Raw genomic sequence first — 8,155 nt, forward strand, 5'->3', positions numbered from 1 at the left:
TTTAGCGACAGCTGAACATCGCGGACCCGTTGACAACGAAACGATAAAAAGGAAGAACGTGCCATTGACTACGAGTTTAACGAACCCTGAAGTCATTCGAGCCGGATTCATAGCAATTTTCGCCAGTTAATAAGTTATTCTTTGCTCCTGTTTCTCGGCTGTGCGAATGCCATGCTCAATTGCCTCGATAACTCGAATCACAAAGGGTGTTCTCTGGCAATTACCTCCAGCTTGTACACGAGGTAACGAGTTATTCGCGACTCTTCTTTGGAAAATGGACGTCAAAAAGGGGGTATAAAAGTGACGACGAGGACGACGACGTGGGAGCAAAGGGTCCGCGAGCAAAGAAATTTCTGTAATTGAAAGCGCGAGTGGGGAAAAATCGATGCATAGTAGCCAATTATCACGCATCGTCTGCGACAAAGAGGGATGTATTTAGCGGAAATTCTATTCGTCATCGATTCGACGGATGGTTCGTGTTCGCAGCGAAATGATCGAGTGACTAGGAACCGGAAACGGTCTAATTGAAGATGACCAGTAACCGTTCGACCGCAGAAGGACCGCTGGTGATTAGAGCAATGCACACGAGTGGCAAAAGCGAGAAATACGAACCGGTGGAAAATTAAAGGTAAGCTCGCGTGATCCGACGAGAGCGAAATGGCGAGGAGGCGAGAGATAATGAACGCGATTTATTCTCAACGGGGAGAAAATCAAGACATTCGAATAGGTCTTAATGAAATAATTAATATCACGGATAAGCTATCTCGAAAGCAATTTGCATTTCGAAAAATGAAAAGTAGCCGAACAATTATACCGATTGCGTGATAATCTTTCCCGAGAAAGGATTTCTGTGCGGCTCGTTAATTAAGATAGTCCAATAATTCACCTGCACGTGGTTCCTGCCTTTTACCATACCGGCCCTGGATGTAGAACTTCTGCTGGGATGCGACCAGAGTCAAAACGGCGCACGTAATCCACAAACACATCACGATCTCTACGCTACTGAACCACGGTGCGAATTGTGCCTTTCTGCCCCGTGAAAGCATGCTCTTGCCTAAAAAAAATAATTCCCCGATATTTCTGCCACTCCCTCTGATTACCCTTTTTCCATTCCCTCTCTTTTCTCTAGCTCTCTCTCTCTCTCTCTCTCTCTCTCTCTCTCTGTCACTTCGATTTTTTCGATCGATTGCCGAATATTTAACGATAGTTTACGAGTACATCACTGAATCGAAAGATCGTGAAATATCTTTTTATTGTCACCGAGAAATTGAAAAATTGGTCTTCATCGTCTATCGATCATCAAACGATCATCCATCGATCATGCAACCATCGACTGTTAATAATTCGCGGATCGCAAAGGTAATCGCGATCGATTTTAATCTACTTCCCTCGTATCTGCTGCTACTTCTCGAATAAAGCTTAACGATGCTCCGACGAAGCTGGTTCCGTTTCCTCGCGATTAATCCTTCGATCTCCGTTCAGATCACTTCTTCATTTTTCGCAGTGACCAACTATTTCCTCTCGATCGCGGTCTGTGCTGATTTCCCCGTCGATACGCTGAGAGATCCCCACCGGTGGACGAAACGCGTGGCTAAAACGGAAGCTGAGGAATACGAGACGCGAGTGCGGTCGCGGCTGATGGACAAGCGAAAAAGATACTGGTCTACGTTTCCAGACACGTTCCAACGAGGAAAAAGTCTCGAAACGCGGATGAAGCAACACGTAAAAGCAACTGCGATGTACCATGATCCGTGAAACGCTTTATATAGTCTCACCCAACCACCCACGAAGTGTTCAGACACCCCTAACGGCGACCAATGGCGCAACAGCACGCCGTGCCCTCTCCTCGCTGACTCCCGATGATTTTTCCTTCTGTTTCGCTGCTACGTGCAACAAATTGGACAATTCAATGGAAGGATAATGACGCCAAATGTATCGCGACCTACCTACGCAAATACGAGTCGAAAATTCATGGCGGAGCTTTTAGAGGAATCTTTCGCGATGTAAATTTTCACACCGTCCCGACGTCTCCGTTTTATTTCCATCCAACTGTCAAATCGAGATTATCGCGGAAATCGTTAATATAGAGTTTACCCGAATGAGATTTTCCCTCCTCGCTTCTTCAGAAGCCGAGGTATCTTCAAAGAAAAACCGACCTACTTCGAGACGAATGCACAGAACCTCTGTTCCCTCTTCGAGGCTGACCACGTTTTCTTCGTATTTAAATCTCGCAAGCGTACGAACGACGAATTTACACGGTGAGATTCCCTTTGAAAACCACCCAGTCACCTCAAAGAAGCCACCCCCGACAGCGAGCTAGGAAATGCACAGCTGGACTACTAAATTCTTCACGAGACTCGGCAATTATTGCAACATGCAACACCTCCGTTTATTCGCCAAGGTGATAGCTCCAAGCCTAGCCCAGAACACCACCTTCGTTCCCTTTAACAACCGGTAAACGATCTCCTTCTCCTGGAACTCCGTTTAATTTAGATCCAACGTAGAGGACCACTAATTCGTACCCATCTCGACAAGCTTCTCTCTGTTTTTTTATCCCTTTACGAGTCACGAAGAACGCAGTTGCTCCAGCAGCATGTTCCACGTCGCTCAGAGTCCCGATCCGGGAATCTACCAAGTGCGTTGCTCGTAAAATGGCGAACCACATAAAACGTTTGTGTTCCTTATTCGCTGACTGTCGTTAACGCGATCTTGATGGCCCGGAAACCAGCCACGATGGTCATCGTTCCGAGACGTATAAGGTAGCCATTTACGAGCCAAACGCGATGCATCGATGCTCGATCGATTCTCAGGATACGCGGACCGTGGATGAAGTTCCTCCTTGCAACCACCGCGAGGTGGACCATAGTTCGTGGATGGTAAAGAAATGCTTCATTTTTGGGGAAGTGACTTCTATCGCATGGAACGTCGAATTCCTTGCGCGAAAAATCGAGGATAATTTCTCGATCGCTTTCGTTTGCTCGCGGAGTGTTTAGCTACTGTACTGAGAAAGGGTTGTAAATTATATGGCGAAGAATCTTTCGAATAACTCGTAACCTTTAAACGTAACTCATTCGGCCAGTGATATATTAAGGAACCACGTTAGTGCACTGGCAATAAAGGAAATGAAAGAGCAAGGAACCGAATCACCATGGCAACGAAGAATTAACGAAAAGCCAGCTTGACGAATTAGAAAATCTCCGGGATGGGACAGTTTCCTCCGGTTTCCGGCTCGATTAACGCCATTCCACCGAAACCACCCTGGACACCAGCACCGGATTCTTATCCCCGCCATCTTCCCCCGCGAAACAGGCGGAATTCTAGCCGGAAACGCGAGGGTAGCAACTGGCCACGACACTTGTTGCTCCACTTCTTCGGAATCTTCTCCCGAATCGTGGGCTGAACTATTCTTAAACTACTCTTCAACGATTCCCGATAGAAAGATATTTTTAAGCACCGGAAACGAAGGAAAATTGCGACCTTTATTCGTTGGGGTAGAGATTTGCAGAGTTCCTTCTTGTCAGAGATTCGCCAAGACCGTGAGAAATCGTCGTGGCAGTGGAGAAAGGATGCTTCTGGCATGCGAATTTGTTAATTAGTATTCTTAAAATGCGCGAAGCTTAGGGGCGGTGAAAGCACGGCGACATTTTTTAAGAAAAATTACGATACTTCGTGCAGCCTGGTAAAATTCTGCTTGGGGTTGAAATCATTTCAGAAGAAAATAGGTTCATAGAAATTCGCCCTGATTCGCTCACATCGCTGCTTTTGCACCCCTCTGTGTTTATCTTATTTTCTTCGATTTATTTTAATTTCGTTTTACGTTTATCCCCAGTTTCACCCTATTTTCCTGCTTTCCTTTATATATCGCGAGGTATCAGGGATGGACGAATGGGTATCGCGAGAGTGAAGATTCGAAGAAAGAATCTGGACACGTGTAATTTTGATTAACATGTTTATATTGATTAGGGCAACTGCTGGAGCTGAATGACTGAAACTACACGGAGAACATGAAACATAGCACAAACGATAAAAAGGAACAGACTTTTTCCACGAGTTTCTTCGTGACATGCGAAAAGGCTCTTTGCATTTGTATTTGAGCCGCTTAAATAGACTTAACTGAAGCTCATCTCGCGCACATAGTCTTACACACGCATAGTCATAGAATTTCTTACACACGTGTCACGTATACATTTAGAATAGAAAATTTCTTCCTTTTATTCCAATTCGTCTAGAGTAGTCTCCTCCCTTTAATGGTTCATTTTGACTATCTTTTTTCCAAAAATTGCCCTCTTTTTCGAAATAGAAAGAGGTGAATGAGGAAAGTGAACGGTTCTTGATAGAGGAAAGACCAAGAATGGTCCATCCAAGGGTATGTGCATAATTAAAGGTGGTTAACTATTCGACGGAGCGAAATTCTTGTTTGGAACGAAGGAAAGTACTTAGGAGACCTTAGAAAACGCGATTGAATATGATAACATCGGGTCGGCACATCTGCTTTCCCTTATGAGAGAGCTTCCGGTTCCTGGGACCGAAATATAAATTAATAATTCGTCAGAAACTACGCGCGTTTTCGTGAACCAACGCTTGATCGTTCGATGAATTATTAAATCGCTGAGAAAACAGCATCGCTACGTGGTTCTTCCGGTTACTCGTCTCGTTCGTATTTCGGGAATAGATGCTTTTGGCGAGAAAAGAAAGTAAGAAGAGAAAAGATGTTATCAGTTTCGATCAAGATTTTCTACTCCATTGCGTCCGCTGTTTACAGTGCCTTTGCGGAGGAAGAAAGTCGAGGGCGAGGAGAGTAAACGGCGAAGAAAGGGTGAGGATAATGGAAAACTGATTTTTGCTTACAATTAATTTCTGATTTTCATTTTCAACGATGTTAACAAGGATACAGGACAACGACGAAAGTGATGAACAAAGAGAAAGGCCTATGGAACGTGTCGCAGGACGAGCAGGGTGGAGCAACGACGTCCATTTAGCGATTAGTACTAAATCTACGTCACTTTGCCGGAAAATTGGAAAAAAATATAAGTTAAAACAATTTTCTTATTCGATATACATAAATGACTTTTTAGAATAAAGTTGTGAAAGAATAAACTCTCGCCTAACTTTTGAGACAAGAACGAATCTTTTAACGTTTTTACATTTCGAGTGATACTTCATTTTAGCAAAAATACAGAGGAAATAAAAATATTTTGATATACGTATATGTATTATAGAAATTTATCATTTGGAAATGCAAATACAGTTATAGTTTATAAAAGATGTATAAATTATCAAATTTATCATTAATGACAAATTAAAATTGTTAATAACAAATTGCATAAAGAATAAAAGTACTTAATATAAATGCATCATGGAAATTTATATTCTAAAGGAATATTATTATTAATAACAAATTAATATTGTTAATAACAAATTGTAGATAACAAAAATTTATAACAAAAGTGATAAAGTTAACAAATTATTGGCTATTACTTAAAATTATAATGCACTTGTGTGAAAAAATGTATCTGTAATTTGCAAAACGTTTATAAATTATTACATCTATTGTTAATAACAAATTAATAAATTATTGGCTATGAGAGCGGAAAATTAATAATTAATAAAATCGGCGAGGTTCGAAAATTTTTGATCGGGGTGGGGAGCTCGGTCGATCGGAGGCTATATAAGGAGCGAGTCATTTGTCGTTCTGGCTTCGGAAATGGAACATCTAAATCTTTTCGTGCGCGTAGGGGTTGGGGGTCCGAAATGAGGTTGGGGCTAGCCACCCCACCCTCACCCCACCCCATTAAATAATTTAATAATAATTTTTCATTCCAGGACTAATCTTTTTTTTTTCAGGTTTCAATTTTTTTTTTATTTTCAGGATTTAATTACTTCTTTCTTTTCAGATTATTTTTTTCCGTTTTTATTTATTTTTGTATGTCGATTCGAATATTTCGTATGATATTCGAATCTTTCATCGTTGGTTTATTCATGTATCATCGTTGGGATGTTTATATCACATCGTTGGGCTAATAATTTTTATTTTCAAGTTTAATTTATTTTATTTCAGATTTTTATTATTTTTTTTCTTCCAGATTCTATTTATTCCTTTCTATTGATTTTCATTTGACAATTCGAATATTTCGTATAACATTCGAATGTCTCATCGTTGGGTTGTTTCTGTCTCATCGGTGGCTTGCTCCTTCCACTTGGTTTCTATTCGTTCGTTTTCTTTTCTCGTACTAATCCGTTCCCTTTCAAGTTTATATTAACAATAATTTATTCTGTTTTAGCTTTTAGGTTTCTCAAGATTCTCAAGTTTCCTCGAGACTTTATTTGAAACACATCGATGGACGACGCGGGATGTGTGCGTTAGATCTAAGTAGACCTAAGTAGTCATAAGATAGATGTCTAGACTAAGTTCCATGTGCGTGCTACCTGTACAAAGGTAAGCTACCTAGCTTGGAGCGAATATATACATTTCATATCTTTCCTCTCTTATCCCTCTCGTTTACCAAATAGAACATAATTGTTCTCGCGATAATCGCGATTATTCTTAAGTACCGACTAGCTTCACGACTTTATAACTCCGTGTTTCGTAAGTCATCCAAACGACTCGTTCCGACACTCACCCTCACCACTGCCACCCTTGTCACGCGTCGGTTCTAGGGTGGTCGGCGGACTGGCACTCGTCTGGGTCAAGCCGAGGGTCTGTCGGCCCTAGTCGTCCTGGGCACCAGCGCGTGCACGACCGGGGTATGGGTCCTGTAGCCGTGACACTGCATATGGGCCTGCAGTCAGACCCCATGGGATGATTAATTTCTCCCCCATGTGGCAGGGGCCTGCGTGACCGGCTACAGTGCCTCGCTAGGGACCCTCGGCTTGACTTTGGGTGTTTCACTGGTTCGTCGATCGCTCTCGTTCTCGAGTAAGTCATGGCAGGGTCTGTGGTGGCTGGGTGGGCTAGGTTCGGTCGCGAGTGTGCCGAGGCACGAAGTTGTCTTGTAGACGAGAGTACGTCTCGTAGGCTAGTCGGTCTTTCGAATGGTCGCAAACTCGTTCGGGCGCGTCGCGATTTTCTATTTGCTCGCGACTTTCATATTTCGTTCCCTATTTTTATGGGAACTTAGCCTTGCGACAGTAGAGTCTTAGTATACCGAATCGAATTCCGTTTGTAAGACACGATATAAAATAAAGTGGCGGTAGATTCGCTTTAACTTTTTTCGCTCCAAGTTAGACTAGGGTATCTTTGATACAGGTAGCACCAGTAGGATGCGCTATTAGGGCGCATGTCCGGGTCTCGATGCGTAGCCACCTCCTCGTGGTGAGACCTGGTAATTGGTATCGTTTTCCAAAGAATAACTTTTGGAAAATGATACCGAGCTAAGAGCTACGCACAAAGTTTAAGATATTTCTTATCTTTTGTAAATTTTCTATGTTTCAGTTAAACATTTGACGATTTTTGGAGCTGCGAGAGGTAAGTGGATGGAATTCTTAGCAATGATGTCATTCAAATACAGTTATAGTTCATAAAAATGTATAAATAATTCAATTTGTTATTAATAATAAATTGTCCTTAGCGTAAATTTATAATACAAGAAAAGAATTAATTCATTGGTTATTACTCGAACAATATCATACTAATGTTTAAATGTACTTATAATTTGCAAAAGTGTAAAAATTATTGCACTTCTTTCTAATAATAAATTGGTCACAACGTAAATTTATAATACAAGTGGAAAAATTACTAAATTATAGGCTATTACTAGTATATATAACGTGTTTGCGTGAAAATGTATCTATAATCTGGAAAAAGTTAATAAATTGCTACACTGATTGTTAATGACAAATATTTTGCAACGTATATTAACGATAAAGGTAAAGAAAGTTAATAAATTATTAGCTACTACTTAAACAAACAACGTATTTGAGTTAAAATGTATTCGTAACTTACAAAAAGCTAATAAATTAATACATTTATTGTTAATAACAAATTAAAATCATTGATAACAAATAGTTTGCAAAGTATATTAACGATGAAAGTAAAAAAAGTTAATAAATTATTAGTTATTACAGCGAAAAAGTAACTTTTAAAGGAATCGGTAAAGTTCGGAAATTTTCGCCGATCTTCGGCCGGCCGCCGCTATATAAGGGGCCCGCGTGAAGG

Source organism: Eufriesea mexicana, unplaced genomic scaffold, assembly GCF_001483705.2.
Source record: "Eufriesea mexicana isolate 0111107269 unplaced genomic scaffold, ASM148370v2 scaffold2888, whole genome shotgun sequence".
In the NCBI taxonomy this organism is placed as follows: domain Eukaryota; kingdom Metazoa; phylum Arthropoda; class Insecta; order Hymenoptera; family Apidae; genus Eufriesea; species Eufriesea mexicana.